The following is a 26598-nucleotide window of genomic DNA, read 5'->3' as shown; positions in this document are numbered from 1 at the left end:
CCACAAGTTCCTACAAGCAACCACAAGTACCCGGGGCCAACCCCCACAAGTACCCGGGGCAAGCACCCACAAGTACCCGGGACAAGCCCCCACAAGTACCCGGGGCAAGCACCCACAAGTTCCTACAAGCAACCACAAGTACCTACAAGCACTCACAAGTACCCACAAGTACTTACAAACACCCACAAGTACGTACATGAATCCACAAGTACCTACAAGAACCTACAAGCACCCACAAGTACCTACAAGCACCCACAAGTACCCACAAGTACCTACAAGTACCTACAAACACCCACAAGCACCTAAAAACACCCACAAGTACCTACAAGCACCCACAAGTACTACAAGCACCCACAAGTACCTACTAGTACCCACAAGTACCTACAAGCACCCACAATCACCTACAAGCACCCACAAGTACCTACAAGCACCCACAAGTACTACAAGCACCCACAAGTACCTACAAGCACTCACAAATACCCACAATACCCACAAGTACCGATAAGTACCTACAAGCACCCACAAGTACCCACAAGTACCCACAAGCACCTACAAGCACCCACAAGTACCCACAAGTACCTACAAGCACGCACAAGTACCTACAAGTACTCGGGGCAAGCACCCACAAGTTCCCGGGGCAAGCACCCACAAGTACCCACAAGTACCCGGGGCAAGCACCCACAAGTACCCGGGGCAAGCACCCACAAGTTCCTACAAGCAACCACGAGTACCCGGGGCCAACCCCCACAAGTACCCGGGGCAAGCACCCACAAGTACCCGTTACAAGCCCCCACAAGTACCCGGGGCAAGCACCCACAAGTTCCTACAAGCAACCACAAGTACCTACAAGCACTCACATGTACCCACAAGTGCTTTCAAACACCCACAAGTACGTACATGAACCCACAAGTACCTACAAGAACCTACAAGCACCCACAAGCACCCACAAGTACCTACAAGTACCTACAAACACCCACAAGCACCTAAAAACACCCACAAGTACCTACAAGCACCCACAAGTACCTTAAAACACCCACAAGCACCCACAACTACCCACAAGAACCCACAGGTACCTACAAGCACCCACAAGTACTACAAGCACCCACAAGTACCCACAAGCACCTACAAGTACCTACAAATACCTACAAGTACCTAAAAATTACCACAATACCTAAAAGCACCCACAAGTACCCATGAGTATCTACAAGCACCCACAAGTACCTACAAGCACCCACAAGTACCTACAAGCAACCACAAGTACCCACAAGTACCCACACGTACCCACACGTACCCACAAGTACCTACAAGTACTTACAAACACCCACAAGTACCTACACGAACCCACAAGTACCTACTAGTACCCACAAGTACCTACAAGCACCCACAAGCACCTACAAGCACCCACAAGTACCTACAAGCACCCACAAGTACTACAAGCACCCACAAGTACCTACTAGTACCCACAAGTACCTACAAGCACCCACAAGCACCTACAAGCACCCACAAGTACCTACAAGCACCCACAAGTACTACAAGCACCCACAAGTACCTACAAGCATTCACAAATACCCACAATACCCACAAGTACCGATAAGTACCTACAAGCACCCACAAGTACCCACAAGTACCTACAAGAACCCACAAGTACCTACAAGCACACACAAGAACCCACAAGCACCTACAAGCACCCACAAGTACCTACAAGTACTCGGGGCAAGCACCCACAAGTTCTCGGGGCAAGCACCCACAAGTACCCGGGGCAAGCACCCACAAGTACCCGGGGCAAGCACCCACAAGTACCCGGGGCAAGCACCCACAAGTATCCGGGGCAAGCCCCCACAAGTACCCGGGGCAAGCACCCACTAGTACCCGGGACAAGCCCCCACAAGTACCCGGGGCAAGCACCCACAAGTTCCTACAAGCAACCACAAGTACCTACAAGCACTCACAAGTACCCACAAGTTCCTACAAGCAACCACAAGTACCTACAAGCACTCACAAGTACCCACAAGTACTTATAAACACCCACAAGTACGTACATGAACCCACAAGTACCTACAAGAACCTACAAGCACCCACAAGTACCTACAAGCACCCACAAGTACCCACAAGTACCTACAAGTACCTACAAACACCCACAAGCACCTAAAAACACCCACAAGTACCTACAAGTACCTACAAACACCCACAAGCACCTAAAAACACCCACAACCACCTACAAGCACCCACAAGTACCTACTAGTACTCGGGGCAAGCACCCACAAGTACCCGGGACAAGCCCCCACAAGTACCCGGGGCAAGCACCCACAAGTTCCTACAAGCACCTACAAGCACCCACAAGTACCTACAAGTTCTCGGGGCAAGCACCCACAAGTTCTCGGGGCAAGCACCCACAAGTACCCGGGACAAGCACCCACAAGTACCCGGGGCAAGCCCCCACAAGTACCCGGGGCAAGCACCCACAAGTACCCGGGACAAGCACCCACAAGTACCTTCTACCACTCACAAGTGCCCACAAGTACCTACAAGTATCTACAAACACCCACAAGTACCTACATGAACCCACAAGTACCTACAAGTACCCACAAGTACCTACAAGCACCCACAAGTACCTACAAACACCCACAAGCACCTACAAGTACCTACAAGCACCCACAAGTACCTACAAACACCCACAAGCACCTAAAAACACCCACAACCACCTACAAGCACCCACAAGTACCTACTAGTACTCGGGGCAAGCACCCACAAGTACCCGGGACAAGCACCCACAAGTACCTACTAGCACTCACAAGTGCCCACAAGTACCTACAAGTATCTACAAACACCCACAAGTACCTACATGAACCCACAAGTACCTACAAGTACCCACAAGTACCTACAAGAACCCACAAGTACCTACAAGCACCCACAAGTACTACAAGCACCCACAAGTACCTAGAAGCACTCACAAATACCCACAATACCCACAAGTACCGATAAGTACCTACAAGCACCCACAAGTACCCGGGGCAAGCACCCACAAGTACCCGGGGCAAGCACCCACAAGTACCCGGGGCAAGCACCCACAAGTACCCGGGGCAAGCACCCACAAGTTCCTACAAGCAACCACAAGTACCCGGGGCCAACCCCCACAAGTACCCGGGGCAAGCACCCACAAGTACCCGGGACAAGCCCCCACAAGTACCCGGGGCAAGCACCCACAAGTTCCTACAAGCAACCACAAGTACCTACAAGCACTCACAAGTACCCACAAGTACTTACAAACACCCACAAGTACGTACATGAACCCACAAGTACCTACAAGAACCTACAAGCACCCACAAGCACCCACAAGTATCTACAAGTACCTATAAACACCCACAAGCACCTAAAACACCCACAAGTACCTACAAGCACCCACAAGTACCTAAAAACACCCACAAGCACCCACAACTACCCACAAGAACCCACAGGTACCTACAAGCACCCACAAGTACTACAAGCACCCACAAGTACCTACAAGCACCTACAAGTACCTACAAATACCTACAAGTACCTAAAAATACCCACAATACCTAAAAGCACCCACAAGTACCCATGAGTACCTACAAGCACCCACAAGTACCTACAAGCACCCACAAGTACCTACAAGCAACCACAAGTACCCACAAGTACCCACACGTACCCACAAGTACCTACAAGTACTTACAAACACCCACAAGTACCTACACGAACCCACAAGTACCTACTAGTACCCACAAGTACCTACAAGCACCCACAAGCACCTACAAGCACCCACAAGTACCTACAAGCACCCACAAGTACTACAAGCACCCACAAGTACCTACTAGTACCCACAAGTACCTACAAGCACCCACAAGCACCTACAAGCACCCACAAGTACCTACAAGCACCCACAAGTACTACAAGCACCCACAAGTACCTACAAGCACTCACAAATACCCACAATACCCACAAGTACCGATAAGTACCTACAAGCACCCACAAGTACCTACAAGAACCCACAAGTACCTACAAGCACACACAAGAACCCACAAGCACCTACAAGCACCCACAAGTACCTACAAGTACTCGGGGCAAGCACCCACAAGTTCTCGGGGCAAGCACCCACAAGTACCCGGGGCAAGCACCCACAAGTACCCGGGGCAAGCACCCACAAGTATCCGGGGCAAGCCCCCACAAGTACCCGGGGCAAGCACCCACTAGTACCCGGGACAAGCCCCCACAAGTACCCGGGGCAAGCACCCACAAGTTCCTACAAGCAACCACAAGTACCTACAAGCACTCACAAGTACCCACAAGTACTTACAAACACCCACAAGTACGTACATGAACCCACAAGTACCTACAAGAACCTACAAGCACCCACAAGTACCTACAAGCACCCACAAGTACCCACAAGTACCTACAAGTACCTACAAACACCCACAAGCACCTAAAAACACCCACAAGTACCTACAAGTACCTACAAACACCCACAAGCACCTAAAAACACCCACAACCACCTACAAGCACCCACAAGTACCTACTAGTACTCGGGGCAAGCACCCACAAGTACCCGGGACAAGCCCCCACAAGTACCCGGGGCAAGCACCCACAAGTTCCTACAAGCACCTACAAGCACCCACAAGTACCTACAAGTACTCGGGGCAAGCACCCACAAGTTCTCGGGGCAAGCACCCACAAGTACCCGGGGCAAGCACCCACAAGTACCCGGGGCAAGCCCCCACAAGTACCCTGGGCAAGCACCCACAAGTACCCGGGACAAGCACCCACAAGTACCTTCTAGCACTCACAAGTGCCCACAAGTACCTACAAGTATCTACAAACACCCACAAGTACCTACATGAACCCACAAGTACCTACAAGTACCCACAGGTACCTACAAGCACCCACAAGTACCTACAAACACCCACAAGCACCTACAAGTACCTACAAGCACCCACAAGTACCTACAAACACCCACAAGCACCTAAAAACACCCTCAACCACCTACAAGCACCCACAAGTACCTACTAGTACTCGGGGCAAGCACCCACAAGTACCCGGGACAAGCACCCACAAGTACCTAAAAGTACCCACAAGCACCTACAAGCACCCACAAGTACCTACAAGTACCCACAAGTACCTACAAGTACCCACAAATACCCACAAGTACCTACAAGTACCCACAAGTACCCACAAGTACCCACAAGTACTCACAAGCACCCACAAGCACCTACAAGCACCCACAAGTACCTACAAGTACCCATAAGTACCTAAAAGTACCCACAAGTACCTAAAAGTACCCACAAGCACCTACAAGCACCCACAAGTACCTACAAGTACCCACAAGTAATTACAAGTACCCACAAGTACCTACAAGTACCCACAAACACCCACAAGCACCCATAAGTACCGACAAGCACCTACAAGTACCCACAAGCACCTACAAGTACCCACAAGCACCCACAAGCACCTACAAGTATCCACAAGCACCTACAAGCACCCACAAGTACCTACAACTACCCACAAGTACCTACAAGCACCCACAAGTACCTACAAGCACCCTAAAGAACCCACAAGTACCCACAAGCACCCACAAGTACCCACAAGCACCCACAAGTACCTACAAGTACCCACAAGTACCAACAAGAACCCACAAGTACCTAAAAGTACCAACAAGTACCTAAAAGTACCCACAAGCACCTACAAGCACCCACAAGTACCCACAAGTACTTACAAGTACCCACAAGTACCTACAAGTACCCACAAGTACCTACAAGTACCCACAAGTACCTACAAGCACCCACAAGTACCTACAAACACCCACAAGTACCTACAAGCACCCACAAGTACCTACAAGCACCCACAAGTACCCACAAGTACCTACAAGCACCCACAAGCACCTACAAGTATCCACAAGCACCCACAAGTACCCACAAGCACCTACAAGTACCCACAAGTACCTACAAGTACCCACAAGTACCCACAAGCACCCACAAGCACCCACAAGTACCCACAAGTACCTACAAGTACCCACAAGTACTCACAAGCACCCACAAGCACCCACAAGTACCTACAAGTACCCATAAGTACCTAAAAGTACCCACAAGTAAGTAAAAGTACCCACAAGCACCTACAAGCACCCACAAGTACCTACAAGTATCCACAAGTACTTACAAGTACCTAAAAGTACCCACAAGTACCTAAAAGTACCCACAAGCACCTACAAGCACCCACAAGTACCTACAAGTACCCACAAGTACTTACAAGTACCCACAAGTACTTACAAGTACCCACAAGTACCTACAAGTACCCACAAGTACCCACAAGTACCTACAAGTACCCACAAGTACCAACAAGCACCCACAAGCACCTACAAGCACCCACAAGTACCCAAAAGCACCCACAAGCACCTACAAGCACCCACAAGTGCCCACAAGTACCTACAAGTACCCACAAGTACTCACAAGCACCCACAAGCACCTACAAGCACCCACAAGTACCTACAAGTACCCATAAGTACCTAAAAGCACCCACAAGTACCCACAAGTACCTACAAGTACCCACAAGTACCTACAAGTACCCACAAGTACCTACAAGTACCCACAAGTACCAACAAGTACCCACAAGCACCCACAAGTACCCACAAGCACCTACAAGTACCCACAAGTACCTACAAGTACCCACAAGCACCCACAAGCACCTACAAGCACCCACAAGTACCCACAAGTACCTACAAGTACCCACAAGTACTCACAAGCACCCACAAGCACCCACAAGCACCCACAAGTACCTACAAGTACCCATAAGTACCTAAAAGTACCCACAAGTAAGTAAAAGTACCCACAAGCACCTACAAGCACCCACAAGTACCTACAAGTATCCACAAGTACTTACAAGTACCTAAAAGTACCCACAAGTACCTAAAAGTACCCACAAGCACCTACAAGCACCCACAAGTACATACAAGTACCCACAAGTACCTACAAGTACCCACAAGTACCCACAAGTACCTACAAGTACCCACAAGTACCAACAAGCACCCACAAGCACCTACAAGCACCCACAAGTACCCAAAAGCACCCACAAGCACCTACAAGCACCCACAAGTGCCCACAAGTACCTACAAGTACCTACAAGTACCCACAAGTACTCACAAGCACCCACAAGCACCTACAAGCACCCACAAGTACCTACAAGTACCCATAAGTACCTAAAAGCACCCACAAGTACCCACAAGTACCTACAAGTACCCACAAGTACCTACAAGTACCCACAAGTACCTACAAGTACCCACAAGTACCAACAAGTACCCACAAGCACCCACAAGTACCTACAAGCACCCACAAGTACCTACAAGCACCCACAAGTACCTACAAGCATCCACAAGTACCCACAAGTACCCACAAGCACCCACAAGTACCTACAAGTACCCACAAGTACCCACAAGCACCCACAAGCACCCATAAGTACCCACAAGCACCTACAAGCACCCACAAGCACCTACAAGTATCCACAAGCACCTACAAGCACCCACAAGTACCTACAAGCACCCACAAGTACCTACAAGAACCCACAAGTACCTACAAGCACCCACAAGCACCCACAAGTACCCCCAAGCACCCACAAGTACCTACAAGCACCCACAAGTACCTACAAGTACCCACAAGTACCTACAAGAACCCACAAGTACCTAAAAGTACCCACAAGTACCTAAAAGTACCCACAAGCACCTACAAGCACCCACAAGTACCTACAAGTACCCACAAGTACCTACAAGTACCCACAAATACCCACAAGCACCTACAAGCACCCACAAGTACCCACAAGTACCTACAAGTACCTACAAGTACCTAAAAGTACCCACAAGTACCTAAAAGTACCCACAAGCACCTACAAGCACCCACAAGTACCTACAAGTACCCACAAGTACTTACAAGTACCCACAAGTACCTACAAGTACCCACAAGTACCCACAAGTACCTACAAGTACCCACAAGTACCCACAAGCACCCACAAGCACCTACAAGCACCCACAAGTACCCACAAGTACCTACAAGTACCCACAAGTACCTACAAGTACCTACAAGTACCCACAAGTACTCACAAGCACCCACAAGCACCTACAAGCACCCACAAGTACCTTCAAGTACCCATAAGTACCTAAAAGTACCCACAAGTAAGTAAAAGTACCCACAAGCTCCTACAAGCACCCACAAGTACCTACAAGTACCCACAAGTACCCACAAGTACCCACAAGTACCTACAAGTACCCACAAGTACCTACAAGTACCCACAAGTACCTACAAGTACCCACAAGTACCAACAAGTACCCACAAGCACCCACAAGTACCTACAAGCACCCACAAGTACCTACAAGCACCCACAAGTACCTACAAGCATCCACAAGTACCCACAAGTACCCACAAGCACCCACAAGTACCTACAAGTACCCACAAGTACCCACAAGCACCCACAAGCACCCATAAGTACCCACAAGCACCTACAAGCACCCACAAGCACCTACAAGTATCCACAAGCACCTACAAGCACCCACAAGTACCTACAAGCACCCACAAGTACCTACAAGAACCCACAAGTACCTACATGCACCCACAATCACCCACAAGTACCCCCAAGCACCCACAAGTACCTACAAGCACCCACAAGTACCTACAAGTACCCACAAGTACCTACAAGAACCCACAAGTACCTAAAAGTACCCACAAGTACCTAAAAGTACCCACAAGCACCTACAAGCACCCACAAGTACCTACAAGTACCCACAAGTACCTACAAGTACCCACAAATACCCACAAGTACCTACAAGTACCCACTAGTACCCACAAGCACCCACAAGCACCTACAAGCACCCACAAGTACCCACAAGTACCTACAAGTACCTACAAGTACCTACAAGTACCCACAAGTACTCACAAGCACCCACAAGCACCTACAAGCACCCACAAGTACCTACAAGTACCCATAAGTACCTAAAAGTACCCACAAGTACCTAAAAGTACCCACAAGCACCTACAAGCACCCACAAGTACCTACAAGTACCCACAAGTACTTACAAGTACCCACAAGTACCTACAAGTACCCACAAGTACCCACAAGTACCTACAAGTACCCACAAGTACCCACAAGCACCCACAAGCACCTACAAGCACCCACAAGTTTCCACAAGTACCTACAAGTACCCACAAGTACCTACAAGTACCCACAAGTACTCACAAGCACCCACAAGCACCTACAAGCACCCACAAGTACCTACAAGTACCCATAAGTACCTAAAAGTACCCACAAGTAAGTAAAAGTACCCACAAGCTCCTACAAGCACCCACAAGTACCTACAAGTACCCACAAGTACTTACAAGAACCCACAAGTACGTACAAGTACCCACAAGTACCTACAAGTACCCACAAGTACCTACAAGAACCCACAAGTACCTAAAAGTACCCACAAGTACCTAAAAGTACCCACAAGCACCTACAAGCACCCACAAGTACCTACAAGTACCCACAAGTACTTACAAGTACCCACAAGTACTTACAAGTACCCACAAGTACCTACAAGTACCCACAAGTACCTACAAGTACCCACAAGTACCAACAAGCACCCACAAGCACCTACAAGCACCCACAAGTACCCACAAGTACCTACAAGTACCCACAAGTACCTAAAAGTACCCACAAGCACCTACAAGCACCCACAAGTACCCACAAGAACTTAAAAGTACCCACAAGTACCCACAAGTACCCACAAGCGCCCACAAGTACCCACAAGCACCCACAAGAACCCACAAGCACCCACAAGCACCCACAAGCACCCACAAGTACCTAAAAGTACCCACAAGTACCCACAAGTACCCACAAGCACCCATAAGTACCCACAAGCACCTACAAGTACCCACAAGCACCTACAAGTATCCACAAGCACCTACAAGCACCCACAAGTACCTACAAGCACCCACAAGTACCTTCAAGCACCCACAAGTACCTACAAGAACCCACAAGAACCCACAAGTACCCACAAGCACCCACAAGTACCCACAAGCACCCATAAGTACCCACAAGCACCTACAAGCACCCACAAGCACCTACAAGTATCCACAAGCACCTACAAGCACCCACAAGTACCTACAAGCACCCACAAGTACCTACAAGAACCCACAAGTACCTACAAGCACCCACAAGCACCCACAAGTACCCCCAAGCACCCACAAGTACCTACAAGCACCCACAAGTACCTACAAGTACCCACAAGTACCTACAAGAACCCACAAGTACCTAAAAGTACCCACAGGCACCTACAAGCACCCACAAGTACCCACAAGAACTTAAAAGTACCCACAAGTACCCACAAGTACCCACAAGCGCCCACAAGTACCCACAAGCACCCACAAGAACCCACAAGCACCCACAAGCACCCACAAGCACCCACAAGTACCTAAAAGTACCCACAAGTACCCACAAGTACCCACAAGCACCCATAAGTACCCACAAGCACCTACAAGTACCCACAAGCACCCACAAGCACCTACAAGTATCCACAAGCACCTACAAGCACCCACAAGTACCTACAAGCACCCACAAGTACCTTCAAGCACCCACAAGTACCTACAAGAACCCACAAGAACCCACAAGTACCCACAAGCACCCACAAGTACCCACAAGCACCCATAAGTACCCACAAGCACCTACAAGCACCCACAAGCACCTACAAGTATCCACAAGCACCTACAAGCACCCACAAGTACCTACAAGCACCCACAAGTACCTACAAGAACCCACAAGTACCTACAAGCACCCACAAGCACCCACAAGTACCCCCAAGCACCCACAAGTACCTACAAGCACCCACAATTACCTACAAGTACCCACAAGTACCTACAAGAACCCACAAGTACCTAAAAGTACCCACAAGTACCTAAAAGTACCCACAGGCACCTACAAGCACCCACAAGTACCTACAAGTACCCACAAGTACCTACAAGTACCCACAAATACCCACAAGTACCTACAAGTACCCACAAGTACCCACAAGCACCCACAAGCACCTACAAGCACCCACAAGTACCCACAAGTACCTACAAGTACCTACAAGTACCTACAAGTACCCACAAGTACTCACAAGCACCCACAAGCACCTACAAGCACCCACAAGTACCTACAAGTACCCATAAGTACCTTAAAGTACCCACAAGTACCTAAAAGTACCCACAAGCACCTACAAGCACCCACAAGTACCTACAAGTACCCACAAGTAATTACAAGTACCCACAAGTACCTACAAGTACCCACAAGTACCCACAAGTACCTACAAGTACCCACAAGCACCTACAAGCACCCACAAGTACCCAAAAGCACCCACAAGCACCTACAAGCACCCACAAGTGCCCACAAGTACCTACAAGTACCCACAAGTACTCACAAGCACCCACAAGCACCTACAAGCACCCACAAGTACCTACAAGTACCCATAAGTACCTAAAAGCACCCACAAGTACCCACAAGTACCTACAAGTACCCACAAGTACCTACAAGTACCCACAAGTACCTACAAGTACCCACAAGTACCAACAAGTACCCACAAGCACCCACAAGTACCCACAAGCACCTACAAGTACCCACAAGTACCTACAAGTACCCACAAGTACCCACAAGCACCCACAAGCACCTACAAGCACCCACAAGTACCCACAAGTACCTACAAGTACCCACAAGTACTCACAAGCACCCACAAGCACCCACAAGCACCCACAAGTACCTACAAGTACCCATAAGTACCTAAAAGTACCCACAAGTAAGTAAAAGTACCCACAAGCACCTACAAGCACCCACAAGTACCTACAAGTATCCACAAGTACTTACAAGTACCTAAAAGTACCCACAAGTACCTAAAAGTACCCACAAGCACCTACAAGCACCCACAAGTACCTACAAGTACCCACAAGTACCTACAAGTACCCACAAGTACCCACAAGTACCTACAAGTACCCACAAGTACCAACAAGCACCCACAAGCACCTACAAGCACCCACAAGTACCCAAAAGCACCCACAAGCACCTACAAGCACCCACAAGTGCCCACAAGTACCTACAAGTACCTACAAGTACCCACAAGTACTCACAAGCACCCACAAGCACCTACAAGCACCCACAAGTACCTACAAGTACCCATAAGTACCTAAAAGCACCCACAAGTACCCACAAGTACCTACAAGTACCCACAAGTACCTACAAGTACCCACAAGTACCTACAAGTACCCACAAGTACCAACAAGTACCCACAAGCACCCACAAGTACCTACAAGCACCCACAAGTACCTACAAGCACCCACAAGTACCTACAAGCATCCACAAGTACCCACAAGTACCCACAAGCACCCACAAGTACCTACAAGTACCCACAAGTACCCACAAGCACCCACAAGCACCCATAAGTACCCACAAGCACCTACAAGCACCCACAAGCACCTACAAGTATCCACAAGCACCTACAAGCACCCACAAGTACCTACAAGCACCCACAAGTACCTACAAGAACCCACAAGTACCTACAAGCACCCACAAGCACCCACAAGTACCCCCAAGCACCCACAAGTACCTACAAGCACCCACAAGTACCTACAAGTACCCACAAGTACCTACAAGAACCCACAAGTACCTAAAAGTACCCACAAGTACCTAAAAGTACCCACAAGCACCTACAAGCACCCACAAGTACCTACAAGTACCCACAAGTACCTACAAGTACCCACAAATACCCACAAGTACCTACAAGTACCCACAAGTACCCACAAGCACCCACAAGCACCTACAAGCACCCACAAGTACCCACAAGTACCTACAAGTACCTAAAAGTACCCACAAGTACCTAAAAGTACCCACAAGCACCTACAAGCACCCACAAGTACCTACAAGTACCCACAAGTACTTACAAGTACCCACAAGTACCTACAAGTACCCACAAGTACCCACAAGTACCTACAAGTACCCACAAGTACCCACAAGCACCCACAAGCACCTACAAGCACCCACAAGTACCCACAAGTACCTACAAGTACCCACAAGTACCTACAAGTACCTACAAGTACCCACAAGTACTCACAAGCACCCACAAGCACCTACAAGCACCCACAAGTACCTACAAGTACCCATAAGTACCTAAAAGTACCCACAAGTAAGTAAAAGTACCCACAAGCTCCTACAAGCACCCACAAGTACCTACAAGTACCCACAAGTACCCACAAGTACCCACAAGTACCTACAAGTACCCACAAGTACCTACAAGTACCCACAAGTACCTACAAGTACCCACAAGTACCAACAAGTACCCACAAGCACCCACAAGTACCTACAAGCACCCACAAGTACCTACAAGCACCCACAAGTACCTACAAGCATCCACAAGTACCCACAAGTACCCACAAGCACCCACAAGTACCTACAAGTACCCACAAGTACCCACAAGCACCCACAAGCACCCATAAGTACCCACAAGCACCTACAAGTACCCATAAGTACCTAAAAGTACCCACAAGTACCTAAAAGTACCCACAAGCACCTACAAGCACCCACAAGTACCTACAAGTACCCACAAGTACTTACAAGTACCCACAAGTACCTACAAGTACCCACAAGTACCCACAAGTACCTACAAGTACCCACAAGTACCCACAAGCACCCACAAGCACCTACAAGCACCCACAAGTACCCACAAGTACCTACAAGTACCCACAAGTACCTACAAGCACCCACAAGTACCCACAAGTACCTACAAGTACCCACAAGTACCTACAAGTACCTACAAGTACCCACAAGTACTCACAAGCACCCACAAGCACCTACAAGCACCCACAAGTACCTACAAGTACCCATAAGTACCTAAAAGTACCCACAAGTAAGTAAAAGTACCCACAAGCTCCTACAAGCACCCACAAGTACCTACAAGTACCCACAAGTACTTACAAGAACCCACAAGTACGTACAAGTACCCACAAGTACCTACAAGTACCCACAAGTACCTACAAGAACCCACAAGTACCTAAAAGTACCCACAAGTACCTAAAAGTACCCACAAGCACCTACAAGCACCCACAAGTACCTACAAGTACCCACAAGTACTTACAAGTACCCACAAGTACTTACAAGTACCCACAAGTACCTACAAGTACCCACAAGTACCTACAAGTACCCACAAGTACCAACAAGCACCCACAAGCACCTACAAGCACCCACAAGTACCCACAAGTACCTACAAGTACCCACAAGTACCTACAAGTACCTACAAGTACCTACAAGTACCCACAAGTACTCACAAGCACCCACAAGCACCTACAAGCACCCACAAGTACCCACAAGTACCTACAAGTACCCACAAGTACCAACAAGCACCCACAAGCACCTACAAGCACCCACAAGTACCCAAAAGCACCCACAAGCACCTACAAGCACCCACAAGTGCCCACAAGTACCTACAAGTACCTACAAGTACCCACAAGTACTCACAAGCACCCACAAGCACCTACAAGCACCCACAAGTACCTACAAGTACCCATAAGTACCTAAAAGCACCCACAAGTACCCACAAGTACCTACAAGTACCCACAAGTACCTACAAGTACCCACAAGTACCTACAAGTACCCACAAGTACCAACAAGTACCCACAAGCACCCACAAGTACCTACAAGCACCCACAAGTACCTACAAGCACCCACAAGTACCTACAAGCATCCACAAGTACCCACAAGTACCCACAAGCACCCACAAGTACCTACAAGTACCCACAAGTACCCACAAGCACCCACAAGCACCCATAAGTACCCACAAGCACCTACAAGCACCCACAAGCACCTACAAGTATCCACAAGCACCTACAAGCACCCACAAGTACCTACAAGCACCCACAAGTACCTACAAGAACCCACAAGTACCTACAAGCACCCACAAGCACCCACAAGTACCCCCAAGCACCCACAAGTACCTACAAGCACCCACAAGTACCTACAAGTACCCACAAGTACCTACAAGAACCCACAAGTACCTAAAAGTACCCACAAGTACCTAAAAGTACCCACAAGCACCTACAAGCACCCACAAGTACCTACAAGTACCCACAAGTACCTACAAGTACCCACAAATACCCACAAGCACCTACAAGCACCCACAAGTACCCACAAGTACCTACAAGTACCTACAAGTACCTAAAAGTACCCACAAGTACCTAAAAGTACCCACAAGCACCTACAAGCACCCACAAGTACCTACAAGTACCCACAAGTACTTACAAGTACCCACAAGTACCTACAAGTACCCACAAGTACCCACAAGTACCTACAAGTACCCACAAGTACCCACAAGCACCCACAAGCACCTACAAGCACCCACAAGTACCCACAAGTACCTACAAGTACCCACAAGTACCTACAAGTACCTACAAGTACCCACAAGTACTCACAAGCACCCACAAGCACCTACAAGCACCCACAAGTACCTACAAGTACCCATAAGTACCTAAAAGTACCCACAAGTAAGTAAAAGTACCCACAAGCTCCTACAAGCACCCACAAGTACCTACAAGTACCCACAAGTACCCACAAGTACCCACAAGTACCTACAAGTACCCACAAGTACCTACAAGTACCCACAAGTACCTACAAGTACCCACAAGTACCAACAAGTACCCACAAGCACCCACAAGTACCTACAAGCACCCACAAGTACCTACAAGCACCCACAAGTACCTACAAGCATCCACAAGTACCCACAAGTACCCACAAGCACCCACAAGTACCTACAAGTACCCACAAGTACCCACAAGCACCCACAAGCACCCATAAGTACCCACAAGCACCTACAAGCACCCACAAGCACCTACAAGTATCCACAAGCACCTACAAGCACCCACAAGTACCTACAAGCACCCACAAGTACCTACAAGAACCCACAAGTACCTACAAGCACCCACAATCACCCACAAGTACCCCCAAGCACCCACAAGTACCTACAAGCACCCACAAGTACCTACAAGTACCCACAAGTACCTACAAGAACCCACAAGTACCTAAAAGTACCCACAAGTACCTAAAAGTACCCACAAGCACCTACAAGCACCCACAAGTACCTACAAGTACCCACAAGTACCTACAAGTACCCACAAATACCCACAAGTACCTACAAGTACCCACAAGTACCCACAAGCACCCACAAGCACCTACAAGCACCCACAAGTACCCACAAGTACCTACAAGTACCTACAAGTACCTACAAGTACCCACAAGTACTCACAAGCACCCACAAGCACCTACAAGCACCCACAAGTACCTACAAGTACCCATAAGTACCTAAAAGTACCCACAAGTACCTAAAAGTACCCACAAGCACCTACAAGCACCCACAAGTACCTACAAGTACCCACAAGTACTTACAAGTACCCACAAGTACCTACAAGTACCCACAAGTACCCACAAGTACCTACAAGTACCCACAAGTACCCACAAGCACCCACAAGCACCTACAAGCACCCACAAGTTTCCACAAGTACCTACAAGTACCCACAAGTACCTACAAGTACCCACAAGTACTCACAAGCACCCACAAGCACCTACAAGCACCCACAAGTACCTACAAGTACCCATAAGTACCTAAAAGTACCCACAAGTAAGTAAAAGTACCCACAAGCTCCTACAAGCACCCACAAGTACCTACAAGTACCCACAAGTACTTACAAGAACCCACAAGTACGTACAAGTACCCACAAGTACCTACAAGTACCCACAAGTACCTACAAGAACCCACAAGTACCTAAAAGTACCCACAAGTACCTAAAAGTACCCACAAGCACCTACAAGCACCCACAAGTACCTACAAGTACCCACAAGTACTTACAAGTACCCACAAGTACTTACAAGTACCCACAAGTACCTACAAGTACCCACAAGTACCTACAAGTACCCACAAGTACCAACAAGCACCCACAAGCACCTACAAGCACCCACAAGTACCCACAAGTACCTACAAGTACCCACAAGTACCTAAAAGTACCCACAAGCACCTACAAGCACCCACAAGTACCCACAAGAACTTAAAAGTACCCACAAGTACCCACAAGTACCCACAAGCGCCCACAAGTACCCACAAGCACCCACAAGAACCCACAAGCACCCACAAGCACCCACAAGCACCCACAAGTACCTAAAAGTACCCACAAGTACCCACAAGTACCCACAAGCACCCATAAGTACCCACAAGCACCTACAAGTACCCACAAGCACCTACAAGTATCCACAAGCACCTACAAGCACCCACAAGTACCTACAAGCACCCACAAGTACCTTCAAGCACCCACAAGTACCTACAAGAACCCACAAGAACCCACAAGTACCCACAAGCACCCACAAGTACCCACAAGCACCCATAAGTACCCACAAGCACCTACAAGCACCCACAAGCACCTACAAGTATCCACAAGCACCTACAAGCACCCACAAGTACCTACAAGCACCCACAAGTACCTACAAGAACCCACAAGTACCTACAAGCACCCACAAGCACCCACAAGTACCCCCAAGCACCCACAAGTACCTACAAGCACCCACAAGTACCTACAAGTACCCACAAGTACCTACAAGAACCCACAAGTACCTAAAAGTACCCACAGGCACCTACAAGCACCCACAAGTACCCACAAGAACTTAAAAGTACCCACAAGTACCCACAAGTACCCACAAGCGCCCACAAGTACCCACAAGCACCCACAAGAACCCACAAGCACCCACAAGCACCCACAAGCACCCACAAGTACCTAAAAGTACCCACAAGTACCCACAAGTACCCACAAGCACCCATAAGTACCCACAAGCACCTACAAGTACCCACAAGCACCCACAAGCACCTACAAGTATCCACAAGCACCTACAAGCACCCACAAGTACCTACAAGCACCCACAAGTACCTTCAAGCACCCACAAGTACCTACAAGAACCCACAAGAACCCACAAGTACCCACAAGCACCCACAAGTACCCACAAGCACCCATAAGTACCCACAAGCACCTACAAGCACCCACAAGCACCTACAAGTATCCACAAGCACCTACAAGCACCCACAAGTACCTACAAGCACCCACAAGTACCTACAAGAACCCACAAGTACCTACAAGCACCCACAAGCACCCACAAGTACCCCCAAGCACCCACAAGTACCTACAAGCACCCACAATTACCTACAAGTACCCACAAGTACCTACAAGAACCCACAAGTACCTAAAAGTACCCACAAGTACCTAAAAGTACCCACAGGCACCTACAAGCACCCACAAGTACCTACAAGTACCCACAAGTACCTACAAGTACCCACAAATACCCACAAGTACCTACAAGTACCCACAAGTACCCACAAGCACCCACAAGCACCTACAAGCACCCACAAGTACCCACAAGTACCTACAAGTACCTACAAGTACCTACAAGTACCCACAAGTACTCACAAGCACCCACAAGCACCTACAAGCACCCACAAGTACCTACAAGTACCCATAAGTACCTTAAAGTACCCACAAGTACCTAAAAGTACCCACAAGCACCTACAAGCACCCACAAGTACCTACAAGTACCCACAAGTAATTACAAGTACCCACAAGTACCTACAAGTACCCACAAGTACCCACAAGTACCTACAAGTACCCACAAGCACCTACAAGCACCCACAAGTACCCAAAAGCACCCACAAGCACCTACAAGCACCCACAAGTGCCCACAAGTACCTACAAGTACCCACAAGTACTCACAAGCACCCACAAGCACCTACAAGCACCCACAAGTACCTACAAGTACCCATAAGTACCTAAAAGCACCCACAAGTACCCACAAGTACCTACAAGTACCCACAAGTACCTACAAGTACCCACAAGTACCTACAAGTACCCACAAGTACCAACAAGTACCCACAAGCACCCACAAGTACCCACAAGCACCTACAAGTACCCACAAGTACCTACAAGTACCCACAAGTACCCACAAGCACCCACAAGCACCTACAAGCACCCACAAGTACCCACAAGTACCTACAAGTACCCACAAGTACTCACAAGCACCCACAAGCACCCACAAGCACCCACAAGTACCTACAAGTACCCATAAGTACCTAAAAGTACCCACAAGTAAGTAAAAGTACCCACAAGCACCTACAAGCACCCACAAGTACCTACAAGTATCCACAAGTACTTACAAGTACCTAAAAGTACCCACAAGTACCTAAAAGTACCCACAAGCACCTACAAGCACCCACAAGTACCTACAAGTACCCACAAGTACCTACAAGTACCCACAAGTACCCACAAGTACCTACAAGTACCCACAAGTACCAACAAGCACCCACAAGCACCTACAAGCACCCACAAGTACCCAAAAGCACCCACAAGCACCTACAAGCACCCACAAGTGCCCACAAGTACCTACAAGTACCTACAAGTACCCACAAGTACTCACAAGCACCCACAAGCACCTACAAGCACCCACAAGTACCTACAAGTACCCATAAGTACCTAAAAGCACCCACAAGTACCCACAAGTACCTACAAGTACCCACAAGTACCTACAAGTACCCACAAGTACCTACAAGTACCCACAAGTACCAACAAGTACCCACAAGCACCCACAAGTACCTACAAGCACCCACAAGTACCTACAAGCACCCACAAGTACCTACAAGCATCCACAAGTACCCACAAGTACCCACAAGCACCCACAAGTACCTACAAGTACCCACAAGTACCCACAAGCACCCACAAGCACCCATAAGTACCCACAAGCACCTACAAGCACCCACAAGCACCTACAAGTATCCACAAGCACCTACAAGCACCCACAAGTACCTACAAGCACCCACAAGTACCTACAAGAACCCACAAGTACCTACAAGCACCCACAAGCACCCACAAGTACCCCCAAGCACCCACAAGTACCTACAAGCACCCACAAGTACCTACAAGTACCCACAAGTACCTACAAGAACCCACAAGTACCTAAAAGTACCCACAAGTACCTAAAAGTACCCACAAGCACCTACAAGCACCCACAAGTACCTACAAGTACCCACAAGTACCTACAAGTACCCACAAATACCCACAAGTACCTACAAGTACCCACAAGTACCCACAAGCACCCACAAGCACCTACAAGCACCCACAAGTACCCACAAGTACCTACAAGTACCTAAAAGTACCCACAAGTACCTAAAAGTACCCACAAGCACCTACAAGCACCCACAAGTACCTACAAGTACCCACAAGTACTTACAAGTACCCACAAGTACCTACAAGTACCCACAAGTACCCACAAGTACCTACAAGTACCCACAAGTACCCACAAGCACCCACAAGCACCTACAAGCACCCACAAGTACCCACAAGTACCTACAAGTACCCACAAGTACCTACAAGTACCTACAAGTACCCACAAGTACTCACAAGCACCCACAAGCACCTACAAGCACCCACAAGTACCTACAAGTACCCATAAGTACCTAAAAGTACCCACAAGTAAGTAAAAGTACCCACAAGCTCCTACAAGCACCCACAAGTACCTACAAGTACCCACAAGTACCCACAAGTACCCACAAGTACCTACAAGTACCCACAAGTACCTACAAGTACCCACAAGTACCTACAAGTACCCACAAGTACCAACAAGTACCCACAAGCACCCACAAGTACCTACAAGCACCCACAAGTACCTACAAGCACCCACAAGTACCTACAAGCATCCACAAGTACCCACAAGTACCCACAAGCACCCACAAGTACCTACAAGTACCCACAAGTACCCACAAGCACCCACAAGCACCCATAAGTACCCACAAGCACCTACAAGTACCCATAAGTACCTAAAAGTACCCACAAGTACCTAAAAGTACCCACAAGCACCTACAAGCACCCACAAGTACCTACAAGTACCCACAAGTACTTACAAGTACCCACAAGTACCTACAAGTACCCACAAGTACCCACAAGTACCTACAAGTACCCACAAGTACCCACAAGCACCCACAAGCACCTACAAGCACCCACAAGTACCCACAAGTACCTACAAGTACCCACAAGTACCTACAAGCACCCACAAGTACCCACAAGTACCTACAAGTACCCACAAGTACCTACAAGTACCTACAAGTACCCACAAGTACTCACAAGCACCCACAAGCACCTACAAGCACCCACAAGTACCTACAAGTACCCATAAGTACCTAAAAGTACCCACAAGTAAGTAAAAGTACCCACAAGCTCCTACAAGCACCCACAAGTACCTACAAGTACCCACAAGTACTTACAAGAACCCACAAGTACGTACAAGTACCCACAAGTACCTACAAGTACCCACAAGTACCTACAAGAACCCACAAGTACCTAAAAGTACCCACAAGTACCTAAAAGTACCCACAAGCACCTACAAGCACCCACAAGTACCTACAAGTACCCACAAGTACTTACAAGTACCCACAAGTACTTACAAGTACCCACAAGTACCTACAAGTACCCACAAGTACCTACAAGTACCCACAAGTACCAACAAGCACCCACAAGCACCTACAAGCACCCACAAGTACCCACAAGTACCTACAAGTACCCACAAGTACCTACAAGTACCTACAAGTACCTACAAGTACCCACAAGTACTCACAAGCACCCACAAGCACCTACAAGCACCCACAAGTACCTACAAGTACCCATAAGTACCCACAAGTACCTAAAAGTACCCACAAGCACCTACAAGCACCCACAAGTACCCACAAGAACTTAAAAGTACCCACAAGTACCCACAAGTACCCACAAGCGCCCACAAGTACCCACAAGCACCCACAAGAACCCACAAGCACCCACAAGCACCCACAAGCACCCACAAGTACCTAAAAGTACCCACAAGTACCCACAAGTACCCACAAGCACCCATAAGTACCCACAAGCACCTACAAGTACCCACAAGCACCCACAAGCACCTACAAGTATCCACAAGCACCTACAAGCACCCACAAGTACCTACAAGCACCCACAAGTACCTTCAAGCACCCACAAGTACCTACAAGAACCCACAAGAACCCACAAGTACCCACAAGCACCCACAAGTACCCACAAGCACCCATAAGTACCCACAAGCACCTACAAGCACCCACAAGCACCTACAAGTATCCACAAGCACCTACAAGCACCCACAAGTACCTACAAGCACCCACAAGTACCTACAAGAACCCACAAGTACCTACAAGCACCCACAAGCACCCACAAGTACCCCCAAGCACCCACAAGTACCTACAAGCACCCACAAGTACCTACAAGTACCCACAAGTACCTACAAGAACCCACAAGTACCTAAAAGTACCCACAAGTACCTAAAAGTACCCACAAGCACCTACAAGCACCCACAAGTACCTACAAGTACCCACAAGTACCTACAAGTACCCACAAATACCCACAAGTACCTACAAGTACCCACAAGTACCCACAAGCACCCACAAGCACCTACAAGCACCCACAAGTACCCACAAGTACCTACAAGTACCTACAAGTACCCACAAGTACTCACAAGCACCCACAAGCACCTACAAGCACCCACAAGTACCTACAAGTACCCATAAGTACCTTAAAGTACCCACAAGTACCTAAAAGTACCCACAAGCACCTACAAGCACCCACAAGTACCTACAAGTACCCACAAGTACTTACAAGTACCCACAAGTACTTACAAGTACCCACAAGTACCTACAAGTACCCACAAGTACCTACAAGTACCCACAAGTACTAACATGCACCCACAAGCACCTACAAGCACCCACAAGTACCCACAAGTACCTACAAGTACCCACAAGTACCTACAAGTACCTACAAGTACCCACAAGTACTCACAAGCACCCACAAGCACCTACAAGCACCCACAAGTACCTACAAGTACCCATAAGTACCCACAAGTACCTAAAAGTACCCACAAGCACCTACAAGCACCCACAAGTACCCACAAGAACTTAAAAGTACCCACAAGTACCCACAAGTACCCACAAGCGCCCACAAGTACCCACAAGCACCCACAAGAACCCACAAGCACCCACAAGCACCCACAAGCACCCACAAGTACCTAAAAGTACCCACAAGTACCCACAAGTACCCACAAGTACCCACAAGCACCCATAAGTACCCACAAGCACCTACAAGTACCCACAAGCACCCACAAGCACCTACAAGTATCCACAAGCACCTACAAGCACCCACAAGTACCTACAAGCACCCACAAGTACCTTCAAGCACCCACAAGTACCTACAAGAACCCACAAGAACCCACAAGTACCCACAAGTACCCACAAGTACCCACAAGCACCCATAAGTACCCACAAGCACCTACAAGCACCCACAAGCACCTACAAGTATCCACAAGCACCTACAAGCACCCACAAGTACCTACAAGCACCCACAAGTACCTACAAGAACCCACAAGTACCTACAAGCACCCACAAGCACCCACAAGTACCCCCAAGCACCCACAAGTACCTACAAGCACCCACAAGTACCTACAAGTACCCACAAGTACCTACAAGAACCCACAAGTACCTAAAAGTACCCACAAGTACCCACAAGCACCTACAAGCACCCACAAGTACCTACAAGTACCCACAAGTACCTACAAGTACCCACAAATACCCACAAGTACCTACAAGTACCCACAAGTACCCACAAGCACCCACAAGCACCTACAAGCACCCAAAAGTACCCACAAGTACCTACAAGTACCTACAAGTACCTACAAGTACCCACAAGTACTCACAAGCACCCACAAGCACCTACAAGCACCCACAAGTACCTACAAGTACCCATAAGTACCTTAAAGTACCCACAAGTACCTAAAAGTACCCACAAGCACCTACAAGCACCCACAAGTACCTACAAGTACCCACAGGTAATTACAAGTACCCACAAGTACCTACAAGTACCCACAAGTACCCACAAGTACCTACAAGTACCCACAAGCACCTACAAGCACCCACAAGTACCCAAAAGCACCCACAAGCACCTACAAGCACCCACAAGTGCCCACAAGTACCTACAAGTACCCACAAGTACTCACAAGCACCCACAAGAACCCACAAGCACCCACAAGCACCCACAAGCACCCACAAGTACCTAAAAGTACCCACAAGTACCCACAAGTACCCACAAGCACCCATAAGTACCCACAAGCACCTACAAGTACCCACAAGCACCCACAAGCACCTACAAGTATCCACAAGCACCTACAAGCACCCACAAGTACCTACAAGCACCCACAAGTACCTTCAAGCACCCACAAGTACCTACAAGAACCCACAAGAACCCACAAGTACCCACAAGCACCCACAAGTACCCACAAGCACCCATAAGTACCCACAAGCACCCACAAGCACCTACAAGTATCCACAAGCACCTACAAGCACCCACAAGTACCTACAAGCACCCACAAGTACCTACAAGAACCCACAAGTACCTACAAGCACCCACAAGCACCCACAAGTACCCCCAAGCACCCACAAGTACCTACAAGCACCCACAAGTACCTACAAGTACCCACAAGTACCTACAAGAACCCACAAGTACCTAAAAGTACCCACAAGTACCTAAAAGTACCCACAAGCACCTACAAGCACCCACAAGTACCTACAAGTACCCACAAGTACCTACAAGTACCCACAAATACCCACAAGTACCTACAAGTACCCACAAGTACCCACAAGCACCCACAAGCACCTACAAGCACCCACAAGTACCCACAAGTACCTACAAGTACCTACAAGTACCTACAAGTACCCACAAGTACTCACAAGCACCCACAAGCACCTACAAGCACCCACAAGTACCTACAAGTACCCATAAGTACCTTAAAGTACCCACAAGTACCTAAAAGTACCCACAAGCACCTACAAGCACCCACAAGTACCTACAAGTACCCACAAGTAATTACAAGTACCCACAAGTACCTACAAGTACCCACAAGTACCCACAAGTACCTACAAGTACCCACAAGCACCTACAAGCACCCACAAGTACCCAAAAGCACCCACAAGCACCTACAAGCACCCACAAGTGCCCACAAGTACCTACAAGTACCCACAAGTACTCACAAGCACCCACAAGCACCTACAAGCACCCACAAGTACCTACAAGTACCCATAAGTACCTAAAAGCACCCACAAGTACCCACAAGTACCTACAAGTACCCACAAGTACCTACAAGTACCCACAAGTACCTACAAGTACCCACAAGTACCAACAAGTACCCACAAGCACCCACAAGTACCCACAAGCACCTACAAGTACCCACAAGTACCTACAAGTACCCACAAGTACCCACAAGCACCCACAAGCACCTACAAGCACCCACAAGTACCCACAAGTACCTACAAGTACCCACAAGTACTCACAAGCACCCACAAGCACCCACAAGCACCCACAAGTACCTACAAGTACCCATAAGTACCTAAAAGTACCCACAAGTAAGTAAAAGTACCCACAAGCACCTACAAGCACCCACAAGTACCTACAAGTATCCACAAGTACTTACAAGTACCTAAAAGTACCCACAAGTACCTAAAAGTACCCACAAGCACCTACAAGCACCCACAAGTACCTACAAGTACCCACAAGTACCTACAAGTACCCACAAGTACCCACAAGTACCTACAAGTACCCACAAGTACCAACAAGCACCCACAAGCACCTACAAGCACCCACAAGTACCCAAAAGCACCCACAAGCACCTACAAGCACCCACAAGTGCCCACAAGTACCTACAAGTACCTACAAGTACCCACAAGTACTCACAAGCACCCACAAGCACCTACAAGCACCCACAAGTACCTACAAGTACCCATAAGTACCTAAAAGCACCCACAAGTACCTACAAGTACCCACAAGTACCTACAAGTACCCACAAGTACCTACAAGTACCCACAAGTACCAACAAGTACCCACAAGCACCCACAAGTACCTACAAGCACCCACAAGTACCTACAAGCACCCACAAGTACCTACAAGCATCCACAAGTACCCACAAGTACCCACAAGCACCCACAAGTACCTACAAGTACCCACAAGTACCCACAAGCACCCACAAGCACCCATAAGTACCCACAAGCACCTACAAGCACCCACAAGCACCTACAAGTATCCACAAGCACCTACAAGCACCCACAAGTACCTACAAGAACCCACAAGTACCTACAAGCACCCACAAGCACCCACAAGTACCCCCAAGCACCCACAAGTACCTACAAGCACCCACAAGTACCTACAAGTACCCACAAGTACCTACAAGAACCCACAAGTACCTAAAAGTACCCACAAGTACCTAAAAGTACCCACAAGCACCTACAAGCACCCACAAGTACCTACAAGTACCCACAAGTACCTACAAGTACCCACAAATACCCACAAGTACCTACAAGTACCCACAAGTACCCACAAGCACCCACAAGCACCTACAAGCACCCACAAGTACCCACAAGTACCTACAAGTACCTAAAAGTACCCACAAGTACCTAAAAGTACCCACAAGCACCTACAAGCACCCACAAGTACCTACAAG

Source organism: Phalangium opilio, unplaced genomic scaffold, assembly GCF_054372755.1.
Source record: "Phalangium opilio isolate 3A_F unplaced genomic scaffold, DU_Popi_V2 ptg000063l_1, whole genome shotgun sequence".
NCBI lineage: Eukaryota > Metazoa > Arthropoda > Arachnida > Opiliones > Phalangiidae > Phalangium > Phalangium opilio.
The sequence above is the reverse complement of the archived record's forward strand: the minus strand, read 5'-3'. Positions refer to the sequence as shown.